At 41.7% G+C, this 14,038-nt stretch overlaps 1 protein-coding gene across 16 annotated transcripts in view; it reads left to right on the top strand.

Moving 5' to 3' along the window:
• Positions 1 to 14,038, top strand: part of MBNL1 (muscleblind like splicing regulator 1) — a 176,512-nt gene that overhangs the window by 74,840 nt on the left and 87,634 nt on the right. The window contains exon 1 of one of the 16 annotated variants that reach the window (XM_033150465.1): positions 8,388 to 8,408. The exons of the other annotated variants lie outside the window; for them this stretch is intronic. The gene's annotated coding sequence lies outside the window, so the exon portion shown is untranslated. Of the gene's footprint in view, positions 1 to 8,387; positions 8,409 to 14,038 lie in introns of those variants that run through there. 16 annotated transcript variants of the gene reach the window in all.

The following is a 14,038-nucleotide window of genomic DNA, read 5'->3' on the forward strand; positions in this document are numbered from 1 at the left end:
GTATATAATCTGGTACTGTGATTAGCTGCAAGCCCTGAATACTACAGAGAAACATATGTTAGTGTTGTAGTTTTGGCCACAGCCCCTTCAGTCGGACACAGTAAAACACACGTTACGGCCTTATGCACAGGACTTGCTTAGCCAGACCTATTTTGGATGTGGCAGTGACCCTACCCTGAGGGGAAAGGAGAAAGGTCTTGTCTCTGTCATCACACTGAACTTGCGAGGCTATCAAAAGTCTACACCTGCAGGAAATCTTTCAGGTCCCCCTCTTCAATTCAGAGTCTTGTCCTTGTGCATAGACTTATAGGCGATCTGAGCATCTTCAAAGTGCAGTGAGATTGTGTCTGGCGAGACTGTTGCCTTTTCCTGCATCGAAGAGAAAAGCACCCTTAATTGATCCAGAACATCATGATGAGTGAATGTATGAGACCCCTGCTTGCACAGCTGAAATGTTGCTTATACATCAGAGAGGGTGAGAGAGGACATGCCAGTGGCAAGAGAGGGATGGCTCAGTCAGTAGAGCATGAGATTCTTGATTGTGGGTTGTGGGTTCGAGCACCGTATTAGACAAAAGATTCCTGCATTGCAGAGGGTTGGACTAGATGACGCTTTTGGTCCACAATTCTAGGTTTCTGTGATTCTATGATGGTTCACACCTCACAATAAGAGTCATTCATGTGGGGAGAAGATATCAAACTGACAATTGACTACAACCCCCATCATCCCTGGCCATTGGTTATGCTTGCAGGGGCTATTGGGAGCTGTAGTTCAGCAACATCTGGAGGGCCAAAGTTTCCCCACACCTGATTTTTAAGGAATATACAGGACTCTTAAAATGAATCCCGTGGCTGGCTAGCCTAGTGCCGGGATTCGTTCTGCTATTGGTTGTATGACACTGCTGTTAGCTGCAGCTCTCGCACGCCATGTACATCACTTGATAGTTTTGCATTTGATTATTATACATGCTTGCAGCTGGCTCTGTTGGAAAGTGTTGTAATTGAGAGGATAGGATAAGATGTGGAAATTCTTTCGTTGCGAGCATCAAACAGTTAACATGTGTCTGAAACATGGGGCATTGTCCATGAAGAGCAGGGAAAATGTGTAACTGGGTTAAAGCATGCAGCAGAACTGCCTTGGGTTTACAGATGCAAGCTCCTTTTCCTTTCTTTTTCCTGCCTTTGGTTTTCTGAGTGTGTCTCTGGTTTCTGCCTTCTGGTTTCTGCCTTCTGGTTTTCTAAGTGTGTCTCTATACCGCATCTCCTAGTTTTGCTTTGTGGCCCTTGCACCACGTGGAGGAGCGGGGAGCTTTGGCAAACTCGCCGTTTCATGCATCTCTGACATGATTTATTAATCCTCTTTACCAGATACCCTGTCACTCTCTTGTGTGAAGTCATTGTAATGAAAACGCCGATAGGCACGGCCAATAATGGGAGCGGTGGCTGCAATCGAGTGCAGAGCTCTGTAGCCAATTTTCGGATGTGAATGACTTGGCCGTTGCTATTGAATTTATACCAATAATTGTAATTGCACAGGAGCTTATTCAGGGTACAGCCATGGCTTGTGAGTTACAAGTTGATAATGAAAAGCTAATTTATGTTTTAAACCCAAGCGGGGCTATATACTTACCATGCCGTTGCTTTTATTCCAATGCGTGTAGAATTTTCGAATGTTAATAGGATATTAGTTTTCCGTCCAAAGCAAACATTGTGCTGCTGGCTAATTATCTCATGTGAACATAAGAAGAGCCCGGCTGGATCAGACCAGAGGTTCACAGAGTCCAATATTTGGCTTCCCACTGCAGCCCTCTAGATGCCTCTGGGAATCCCACAAGCAGGGATTGAATGTTTTAGGGCTGGCTTTTCCTTGCCCCTCAGCAGCTGTTATTGCAGCCCGAGTACATGTTATGCTTAATGTGTAGTAGGTACTGACATATCCAGATTTTCTGTAATTATTTACAACCAGAGATGGCAGTCAGAGAAATGGTTATCTGGCCTGCAGTTGTATCCATCCCTGCCAGCTGCATTCTTGGTGAAAATTGCCTGCACAGCTAGAAGGCTTAAACTAATAGATGCAATGAGCCTTTATTTTAATTTTGATGGATTTGATCACACATGTCAAAAGTTATTTTGATATGTTTGCAGCGTGGTTATTAACACCTACACTATGAAGATAGTCCTGTATTAAGTCACTAAGAAGTCTTAGTTGCCTGGAGTCTCGGCTGAATGCCCGCAGGAATGTATGGGGGTCACCAGTGGGATTGTGTATAAAACATAATTATTTGCACAGTTTGTTAGCCTATAAAGTAAAAAAAAGAGAGACTTCTTTGAAAAAGTTATTTGAGTGATATTTTGCACCTTATGTTAGGCAGAGAGCCAGGGTAATTAGCTGAATGAAACCCACTCAGTATTACAAATCGGCAACAAAAACAGGATTAACCCTATTACATTAAAATTAAATAAGTAAGTTGATCTGAGAATGTGAGATTCTGATCCTGCCCATGCCTAGATCTTATTTGTTTGAATCCTATGTATGCTGGCTTAATTCTGATCCTACAAACTATGGTTTAAAGGATTTGGAAATCCTGACATCAGAATGCAATGGGAAATCCAGTTCCGAGTTTTTTTTAGCCCAGTTAAAAAAAAAAAGTTATTTCAGAACTGTGTCATTGAAGCTAAACAGATATCTTTTGAGATAACTGCTTGGAAGGTCAGATGCCTAGGGCATTGGGTATGTTGCCATTATTTCATTTTATAGTCTGTCATTCTCCATATTATACTCAAGGCAGCTAACGGTACAGTAAAAATTGCATACACTTCGTCTGGTTTTTTTTTTTTTTTAAACTAATCTCTCCTGCTTTTCTCTTAGAAAATCAAGATGGCTAACAAAAATTAACAGAATGTAATAAACAAGTAAAAAAGACCTCCAGACTTGTAACCAGTTAGTTTATAAAATGCAAATGTTCAATAAAACAACGCATGTGCACAAGGCCACCGGCACCTTTGCTGTATGCAGGGATGGCCAACTCCCAAGAGACTGCGATCTATTCCCAGAGTTAAAAACTGGCAGTGATCTACCCCCTTATGGGGGGTTCAGGTCAAAGTTTTTGAGCTTTTTTAGGGGAGCAAAAGTTGATAAGCTTCTTGGGGGGGGAGCAGTGATCTACTGGTGATCTACCACAGATGTCCAGTGATCTACCGGTAGATCACGATCTACCTGTTGGACATGCCTCCTGTAAACAAAAGATTCCCAGCACCTTATAAAAAGTGTGTAATGTCTGGACAGTGTCTCCTACGGTATAAACATACTGTGTTCGGAATAAAATCCAGGAAAAGCAAGCATTATGCATTTCGTAATAAATCTTCACTGAATCTGAGTATTAGATGTTTACATGTGAATGACAACTTTTCAGCATAGCCCACACTTCCAGCGAAACGAAAGGATTATTTCCGTTCTAACAGCTGAACAAGAGCAGCAAATCTATGAGCGTCTCTCACACACCCTTATCAATAGTGTGTGTTTGTCTGCCTGCCTGTCTCTCTGTCTCTCCCTTGCAGTGCTTGCAACTTGACTACTCAGTCACAAGGTTCCTGCAAGTTATCTGTACGCCTGGAGTGCCTAATTATGAATAAACCAGAAGTTCCTTTCTCTCTCTCTCTCCTCCACCTAGTGTATGGAAGGACTCTTTCTGCTCATGGAGAGGGACCGAGATTCAGTACGTTTGGGGGGGGCGGGCAATCTGTGGCTCTCTACATGTTATCACTGGATAGCAACTCCTGGATGGATGGTGGTAGTCCACCTGGAAGGTCACATGTTCCCCACCCCCACAATGCATTTTTGTGTAATAAAAATGTCACTGTGGATAATGGGTCATCCAGAATTCCTTTTGTGCAGTGTTGCAAAGCACAGGTCCACACTTTAAAGCTCTTTAAACACTTTTATTCAAGATAGATGTGGCAGCAGCATACACATCCATGGAGGAGAGATGAGTTGCCCTCCCCTGGATATGACCCATGGCCCCCAGCTTCCATTACAATAAGAAGAAGTAGTTTGAGATAAGAGACGAAATGTTCAGGTACTACTAATCTCATTTTTGTGTGAGAAATTATCCTGTTCTCCTCTTTCATCCCTACCATCGCATGTGGCAGAGATGCATGAAACTAAGGTTGCTCATCTCAAGCATCATTTAGGCCTCTGATGCTCCAGCACCTGAAACATGTTGAGTTATGTGGAGTACTGGAAATAATGCAGAGATCAAGCCTGGCAATATCTCTAGCTTCCACTTTGAATGAGAACCGGATGGCGGAATGATAGGCTGTGTTGCCCCTGCCCCTGTTAAGGGCATTGACCACATTGCTCTCCATTCTCTCAGATAGACCATTTCTACAGACAGTCTGAGAAATCTTCAGGGTGCGATGCAATAGAGCCCAGTATTTTATACCTTGTCGGGGTTTTTTCTGTCATGGAACCCCAGGCAGCCTGAATGTGGTTCCCAGGAAGTCAGTCAACCAGACCCACACTTGCTTAGTTCCAGCAAGGTGGTGGCCCAGTGTAGTTTTAGACCATAACCTGGGTCCATCCCTTAGGACCCTCAGTGTCTCTGATGGGCAATGTACAGCAATTAATAAATATAATTCACTCAGCACTCACAAGCCTAGATAAGACCATCAACTCCCCTCCTTTCATTAAAGCCCTACTGTTATTTTCTCAGCAGCCATAAAGGAACAAACCCCCATTAATTATACAGTTTCGATCTTTCTTTCATTGTTTTCCAGTGTTTTTTTGTTTTGTTTTAAATTTTTATACTTCTTTCTGCCATTAGCTCTGGGTTGTTGAAATGTTCCCAACTCCTGTTTACCAAAGAGGGTCAGATTTTTAATGTATTAGCTCATCTCCAAGTCTCCCCCGCCCCTTGCCATTTCCTATAAACTGTTTCTATGTATTTTATGCCCTAACGAGCACTGATCTTTGCACCTTTAATGACTGATGCTGAAATGCTGTTTGCTGTTTGCCCTGCCACCAGTGTTGCCATTGGTCTAGATGCAAAGTTCCACGCATGAATTTCCTCAAGTGCTCCAGAGCTATTCCTTCCCATCCATCCATTCTGTGGCACTTTGCATTCTCCTAAAAAGCTGTTTTAAACACATGGTAAAAGCAAGACCACAGCAAACATCCCCCCCAAAGTGGGATACAGTGGTCAGCTTCAGCTTTCAGGGGGGAAACCGTAATTAAATAGGGCATTCCTACCAGTTTGGAGAAAACCAGCAGGGAGGTATTTCCCTTGGAAAGGAATCCCATAGCATAGAACCCATGTAGAGAACAGGCATAGGCAGTGGTCACCATCCCTGGCCATTGCCTATGCATGCTGAGGCTGATGGGAGTTGGAGTCCAGGAACACCAGGAGGACCACAGGTTCCCCATCTCTGGCACAATGGATCCATTTGAGAAAGATGAGATAATTTAGAAGCACGTTTTGTTGGAAGACTAACTTCCTTCTATATATAGAAGCTTGTATGCCGGAGGAATTGAGATATTAATTAAGATCTCACTGATATCTGATTAATCTTTGGAAAGGGATTCTCTATTTCCATGCCTATTAACGTTTGTGAGGGTGGCATTTTGTAACTGCCACAGAAATAAGCTCATCCCCCACTCAGTTGCAAGCTAATCAAAGGTTAAGTATTTATTTAGATTAGCATTTTGATCTGCTTCAAAACATTTTAATTTTGTCAAACGCTTCCTTGTGTCCTTTTAGAAAATTGAACGAAGTAGGAAGAAGAAGAAAAAAATGGATTGAATGATTAATTGTGGATTTTTAGAGTGGTTTGGGCAATTTTTTTCTGTTGAGATCAGTCCATCTAGTTTATTTATTATTTTCTTATGGACAGACTTCCTCAAGTTTTGTTTTTTTGTTTATACCAGCTGTACTCTTTGGGCTCTGTGGTTTCATATCATATTCCAGCCAGATACCCATTTCACTTTAATATGGTCACCATCCCATTGAGTTCATAATCTCTTTTTTCAAACACTGTGGCTGCCAATCCCTCCGATTTGTTTAAAGTACAGTAGTCTCCCTTCCTACTTCTGTCTCACAAAAGAACACACTCTTTATTTTTTGTTTCTTCCAGAACTGACTAAGCTTCCTGTTATTCCACTCCGTCAGATTTTCCCCCAATATTCTTTTCATGTTGAGTCAGATTTGTTTGCCAGCATATTTCTTCAGAGTTTCCCTGCTATTTCTCCTTTGTATTTCTGCAACCCTCCTCCATCAGTTAATTTTTATTGGTAGCAGACTTTGCATCCACCCATGTGTGATTTAGCTGAAGTGATTTGTCTACGTCTTCAGCTGTAACCATTTTTCTATATAAATTCAGTCTGCAGAAAAGGGGGGGCACTGAGAAAAAAAAAATCAAATGCCCAGTCCCCTGAAGAGATTATTAAACTTTGGAAGTTAATAACTCATATATATCATTTTCACAGTTTTATATACTCTTTCTGTTTGTGTGTCATGTAGAAATGGCTCCAGTGGGACAATGGAGCATAGACTCAGAACTGCTGGAAAAGTGTCCCTCATTCTTTCACGCTTATCAACGACAAGCACATACGCTCCAAACCAGTGCTATTTATTTCTAGAAAAAGGTGTAGGAAGTCACCATGAACACCTTCTTCGTTCTCTTAGAATGGCAATGGCACTCACCTGAGAGGTGATGGACCTGAGTTCCGGCGAAAAGCCCCCTGCTCCAAACACAAATAGGGCAAATGCTACATGTCTGTATGGGATAGCAGGATGTATAGTTGGTAGAAACTACCCATGGCACTTATAGCATGCTTTTTAAATCAGAAATGAACACACTTCCTTTAGAGGCAGAGCTAGCTGCCAGCACCTGGAGCGGCACACGTGCGGTGCACCCGGGGGCAGGGCGTACCGCTCACGGGGGTGGCATGGTGAGCGTCCCACAAGGGTGGCGGGGTGAGCACAGGGGTGTGGCAGCCTGCGGTGAGCATCCCGGGGGGCTGCGCGGCAAAGCCACCCGCCTCAGGGATGACACCCAGGGTGGACGACACCCCCTGCACCCCCTTCCTCCGCCAGTGACTTCCTTTCCCTAATCTTTCCAGTGTTAATTCACATTCATTCGGACTAAAGCAGGAAGGGGGGCGCCTGTGGCCTTCCAGATAGTGTTGAACTACAACTCCCATCATCCTTGTCTATTGACTATGCTGGCTGGGTGTTGATGGGAGTTGGAGCCCAACAACAACAACAACTGGAAGGCCCCATCCACGACTAAACTGTGGCTTGGAATTATATCTACCTCAGCTATTATTTACCAAAAACACCCTTAAGAACGGCCATTACACAAAGAACATGGTAATGAGCACAGTTTGTCTGCTGCTTCTAGCCTGTATTGGGGGTTTTGTTGTTGTTTGCGTTTTAGTGGAAGTGAGGCGTGTGGAAAAGCACAAGGATTGATTTGATAGCTATACTTGGATCTTAGTGACCTATATTTCTTCTCCGCGTGTTGACCAAGGGGATAAAAAGTGACCCATTTCTTCGTAATTCATATTTATTTTCAGAGAGGCCCTTGGTAACCACCTAGCTGAGCAGCAATGTCAGGGGTATAATATAACATCAGCGTAAACAAGTTATTTTTGCATGCTAAGGGTGACCATGCAGAAGTGACTCACAGGTCTGCTTTGATGCTTATGACCTAAGCAGTCATTCCCAAGACTTAAAAATAACTTGAGTTTTATAGCACACACTGCGGAGTAGCGTGTATGTATTACAAGATAGTGTTCACCACCCTTTGACTTTTTGCAAATCTAACTGAAGACTGCCTTAAGCGACTACAATATATGCTAGGTCCAATTTATTCATAATATGGGCCGGGGAAGGTGCATTTGCCTGTGTAAACAAGGCATCTGTTCTGCTTACATTTAAAAGCATGTACCACGTGTGCCCTTGAGACATCACTGATGGGCTAATGCTACATGCATACGACGCATTGCCTTTGCTGTTCATTTAAACACAATTTGCTCTTCTTCAAGGGAGTTCAGCCAGTGTAGAAGAAAGGTGGGTTTGCAGGCTTCTACCATCAACCCTTCGGGAGAGCGAAGAGCTTAGGCAGAAGCCTACAAGAAGCAACAGTGGTTGCAGTTTGTAAACGTACAAATAGCGTAGCTTTTATCAGTGTGCATAGTAACCAAGAATGCTTTGGCAAGGCTTTTGTGTGCAAGGAGCCCCCTCTATTGAGTTTGCTGCTGCTGTTGCTGCTTATTCTCTGGCTGGCCAAGGAAAAGCTGTTCACCTGGGCATCCCTTGCAGCTGGCTGTACTGAAGAGAGTCAAGACATGAGTTACGGCTGTCTTCTGGATTTTTACCAGAGCAAGGAAACTTGTCCTCCCTGTCAAAGGTAAGGGATGAAGCTGGCCGGTGAATATCCTGCTGGCTGGAAGAATTTAAATAAGCCTTGGGTTAAAAGAATATTAAGTGCAGATTTTTTTATTTTTTATTTTGCAATAAAACACTTTTACTGAACAGTTTTGAATTCCAGTTCAGCTGTGCTTGAACAACTTTTACATATTCATCAGCAGACAAATTGAAGTCACGGCACCACCACATCTGCAATATCTTTTTATTTAATGCATTTCTTTGACATTGAATGCTTGTTGTTTGTTTTTTAATGAGTGTTTGGTTTAAAATTAGTCGTTCCGACTTTGTAAAGCTGCTTTGGGTTGTTGTTGTTTTTCCTGCGCAAAGTTTCTGTGTGTGCATACAACGAAGTGAAAATGGTTGATTTATAACCTTGCCTTTATTCCATATATAAAAGTAAAATTATATTAATAATGATCTAACTCTTTCAAAGGCTAGAGGTAGATTGCAACTGGACTGTTCCTGCACCATGAGAACGCTGTTAGATTGAATTGCTCATGGCAATTCCAAGAGCAATTTACAGTAGCTTGAAATACTGGAATTTAAGAATAAATAAACATTAGTGTGTTTAAGTGACACAGGACCAACTTTCGGTGACTACAGCATTGAGCCATCACCTTCTCAGATTTCAGCTCAATTTAGATGTAAGATTCAAGGTGAGGGTCTTTGGCACAATCTGATGCACTGACAGATTCTCATATCCGGTCAAATCATCTTTTCCTCACTGAAGGAAAGCACGAAGGCTGGTATCATATCTAGTGAAAAGGACCATGCTACCCTCCTGTATTGGTACAAAACCCCTTTTTTACAGGATTCCATGTGCAGCATCTGGTAAAGAAAGGCAAGTTTGTGCTAGTATCTTTCAGCCACAAAGTCGTAAGTTGGAACGGCTGCAGGTTTCTGAAGCACAACACCATAGGGTGAGTGTGCGCCCACCAAAGGGAATAAAGTCCACCTCACAGTTTTGCCTTTCTCCATCCTCATTGCATTAAAATCAGGAAGAGCTACATAGAGTTGTGCTTCAGACTTCTGTTGACATTGCTGCACTCGAAGCATGACTTCTGAAACCCAGCTGCTAGGATGCATTCGTTTAATTTCCGTGACCTCTCCCCCTCCTACTTTACCATATGCTTAATATGCATATCCCACAGGTTTCCAATGGTAGATTGCCATCAGAGTGCAGATTTACACCATAATGCTTTGGTGGCTGGTGAATGGTATTCTGCACTGTAATTTTGGACATAGGTCTCTGTGTTCACTGGGATTACTTCCAGGGAAGGGTGTAAAGCAGCTTGGTGCTTTCCAGATGTTTTGGACTACAACTCCTTGGCCGGGACTGATGGGAGATGTAGTCTAGAACAATGGGAGAGCACCTGGTTAGAGAAGCCTTCTGTAATACTTTGCAGGCATGCAATACAATGGTATGTTTGTTAGCTTGGAAGTAAGTCCCACTGTATCCAATGACATTTACTCCCTAGCTTTGTTTTTAGGATTCCGAGCTTAAGTATCATTATTTGTACACAGACTTCTGGTGGTAATATGATGGCAGTTTTCTGCTAAGAAATTCTTTCTTCCCTGATGATGTCTCAGGATCCACACGTATAAACGCAGAAGCTATTGCATGTTTGGAGCTAGCTTTCCTCAGCTTTCTTGGAAAGGGGAAAGGGGGTAAAATAGGGGGAGATCTACCGCTGAATTGAAAGAAAGCATAGCAAAAACGACCAACAACCTTTGTATTCCGACATGGAATCAGCTAACAGCTTATTTCTTTTAGTGATTTTGCTTCTGTATGTTTTAAATTGTGGTTGTAATTTTTTCTTTATTTTCTTGTTTTATATTTTTCAAAGCTGCTTGAGGGTTTGTTTGTTTTACAATCAAGTAGGTAAAATAAGTATGGGACCGGGTGGCGTGGGTTAAATCAACAGAGCCTAGGGCTTGTCAATCAGAAGGTCGGCGGTTCGAACCCCCGCGATTGGGTGAGTTGTCGTTGCTCGGTCCGGTAGGTACCGCTCCGGTGGGAAGGTAAACGGCGTTTCCGTGTGCTGCTCTGGTTTGCCAGAAGCGGCTTAGTTATGTTGGCCACATGACCCGGAAGCTGTATGCTGGCTCCCTCGGCCAGTAAAGCGAGATGAGCGCCGCAACCCCAGAGTCGTCCGCGATTGGACCTAATGGTCAGGGGTCCCTTTACCTTCCCTGGTAAAATAAACCTTATTAAATAAATAAAATAAATTTAAAAAACCTGAAATTTAAAGCAAAGGTGGCCATGGGGCTGCTGCGTATTTTCTCTAAAGTCAGTGCTTTGTCAGCTATCCTATTGGCATTGCCATTTTTGTTATGAAATAAAATTGAAATTGAAGCGTTTTTTAAAAAAGAATATTAAAATAGGCTCCAGTACTTTGGCCACCTCATGAGAAGAGAAGACTCCCTAGAAAAGACCCTGATGTTGGGAAAGATGGTGGGCACAAGGAGAAGGGGACGACAGAGGATGAGATGGTTGGACAATGTTCTTGAAGCTACTAACATGAGTTTGGCCAAACTGCGAGAGGCAGTGAAGGATAGGTGTGCCTGGCGTGCTCTGGTCCATGGGGTCACGAAGAGTCGGACACGACTGAACGACTGAACAACAACAACAAATTAAAATAGACAGTTAATTTGCAGCCTGGAAAGATTTAATTTCTCTAGCGTTTCTCGGTTGAGGTACCGCAGGAAAACTTAACTGTTGTTATATATCAGAATAACATAGAAGCGATCTTGGTCTCCAAGTTTGAAGTTCTCTTTTTTATTTTATTTTTTCAAATTTTCAAATACACACACACACACACACACACACACACACTTATTTTCACAAAACCATATTCATATCAGTACCTTTATGGGGTTCAGTGAACCCCAGGACTTCCACCCCTTCCCTGGCTTCCAGAATTCTTCCCCTTTTAACTGCCTCTAATTACTTTATCTAACTTCGTTATACTCCATTTTTATCCTTTGTTAATTTAAATTACAAGCGTTATGTGAATCCTGCTAATGTTTCTAAACTTTAATGTATTCAATAAAGTTAATACCATTTCCTACTAAACTTCTTGTCCTCTTGGTGGCAGATCTTCCCAGTTAACCATGCCATCTCCGCATATTCCATCATCTTCAATATCCATTCTTCTTTCGATGGGTCTCTTTCCTCTTTAAATCCCTGGGAATACAATACAGTGGCACCTTGGTTCTCAAACTTAATCTTTTCCGGATGTCCATTCCAAAACCAAAGCTTTCCAAAACCAAGACGCGCTTTCCCATAGAAAGTAATGCAAAACGAATTAATCCATTCCAGACTTTTAAAAACAACCCCTAAAACAGCAATTTAACATGAATTTTACTATCTAACGAGACCATTGATCCATAAAATGAAAGCAGTAATCAATGTATTGTACTATAAAATAAATAAGGCAGTAATTGTAGATGATAAAAATAAAAATAATTTTTTTTTCTTACCTCCACTGATGATAGTCATTGTTTGGATTGGGGGGGGGGCTTTTATCCATTTCTGCAGTCACACAATCAATCATTAGCTGAACTGGGTTCCACACAGTCACAAAAACAAATTAATCAAAAAAGCCTCAAAAACAAAAACACTAAATAAATAGCAAAAACAAAAGCGCCAAACTTAATCAGTTCTGGAAGTCCATTTGACTTCCGAAATGTTCAAAAACCAAGCTACAGCTTCTGATTGGTGCAGGTGCCCCGAAAACAGTAGTCAACAGCTGCACCGGATGTTCAGCTTCTGAAAATGGTTTGAAAACTGGAACACTTACTTCCAGGTTTTCAGAGTTTGAGAACCAAAGCGTTTGAGAACCAAGGCGTTTGAGAACTAAGGTACCACTGTATTCTTGCCGCTGTTGTCCCATATGAAAACAATACTTTTTTATCCTTCTGTATTTCTTCTCCTACTACCAAGTTTGAAGTTCTCTTTGCCCCACACAGTCTCCTGGTCCTTCTTGAACCCAGAGAAAATGCTAAAAATAGTGCGCTGAACATGCCAATAAATAGGAACATGTTCAAGGCCAGAGTCCATTGCCCTTTCGTGCATTGGCTTTTTTTGGTTATTGTATAACAATGACTCACAAAACTTCAAATGATCTTCTTTAAATGAAAATTATAAACAGCAACTCTAGTTTCAGCATGTGTGCAAACGTTGTCCCTAGTGAGCAAAAAATAGAGCAAATTTATTTATTTTTAATCATTTTTTAATTTTATCAATGTATAAATGCTTACACTGGGCAAGAAAAAGGGTACACAACTGATAGCTTTTCTGGGCCTAAATGCAGATAAAGCATAAATAACTGGTCATGGGGACAGCATTTAAAGTTTTGTTTCACTCGGATGGCTGCTTATTCGGGGCACTATCTAGTTAAAGTTTCAATACCATTAAATCCTGTTGATTTTAGTCCGTGCCTAAAGCTGCCCTATTGAAATAAATGGAACAGGCTCCAATTCTAGACACAAGGTTCCTGAGGGTAAATCTCATTAAACTATATAGAAATTGTGTTATTTTAGGATATCCTTAGGCATATTTACCCATATGTCATTGTGTTCAATAGTGCTTGTCTCAGGCAAGTGTGCATAGGATTGCAGCCTTAATAGCTTTTGAAACTTTCAGTTTTTGAAATTTTCTATTAAAATTCCAGGGTGCCGTCCAGCCAAACCAATATGAATTCTTAAGTCTCTTTTGATTTAAGTAGCGGATATGAAAACATGGGCTCTGCTCTCCTGTTGAAATCGCTGGCAATTTGAAAGGGCCCAACACCCCTATGTTTTCACGGGGGGAAATAGAATCCAAAATGCTCATTTATTTTATTCTTTTTCGCGTGAGATAGAACAGTCGAGATGATGTGCATAATAACAATTTTGCACAAATTATTTCCTACAGAAATAACAATGGGCTGAAAAGAGAGAGTTGAGGTTTGTAGCCCACTGTTGACTTGTACCAGAAGTGAATTTGCTCCTCCAAATGTTTCATGGACCTTAAGGGCTTTATACATGTGGCTGTGTAATGTGAATTATAAATCTTGTGTCATTTTTACTGGGTGAACGGAAATGGCTATAATGAACTAAGTAAGCTATCATAAAAGTTAGCTTTTTTGGGGGGCGGGGTGTTGTATTACTGAAAAATACAGAGCACAAATATGCTATATATAGCATGTTCAGTGTAAGAATATATATTTCCATGGCTCTACATCTATGAATGTTATTTACTTGGCTTTTCCTGCAGACACAGAAGCACTGATTTTCTTCCACACCATGCCTGAGATAGCGCCTGTTGGTCCCCTGATGTTCTGTTTCCTACATAGCTGCTGCTTTCAATTTACTTTGGCAATATACTGTGTGTGACTTATAGTTAGGTAGCAACCTTTGGTTGTTATTGAAGCAATATGTTTTCGGTTCAGAAAGTTGGCTTTATTGCACAATTCCTAACAGATGTGCATTTGCAGACATCTGGTCGGAGTTTGTTTTACAACCCAGTCATACCCCCCCAAAAAACCCAAAACAAAAACCAGGACCATACAGTGGTACCTCTGGTTACGTACTTAATTCGTTCCGGAGGTCTGTTCTTAACCTGAA

This window comes from Lacerta agilis, chromosome 5 (assembly GCF_009819535.1).
Source record: "Lacerta agilis isolate rLacAgi1 chromosome 5, rLacAgi1.pri, whole genome shotgun sequence".
Classification (NCBI taxonomy): domain Eukaryota; kingdom Metazoa; phylum Chordata; class Lepidosauria; order Squamata; family Lacertidae; genus Lacerta; species Lacerta agilis.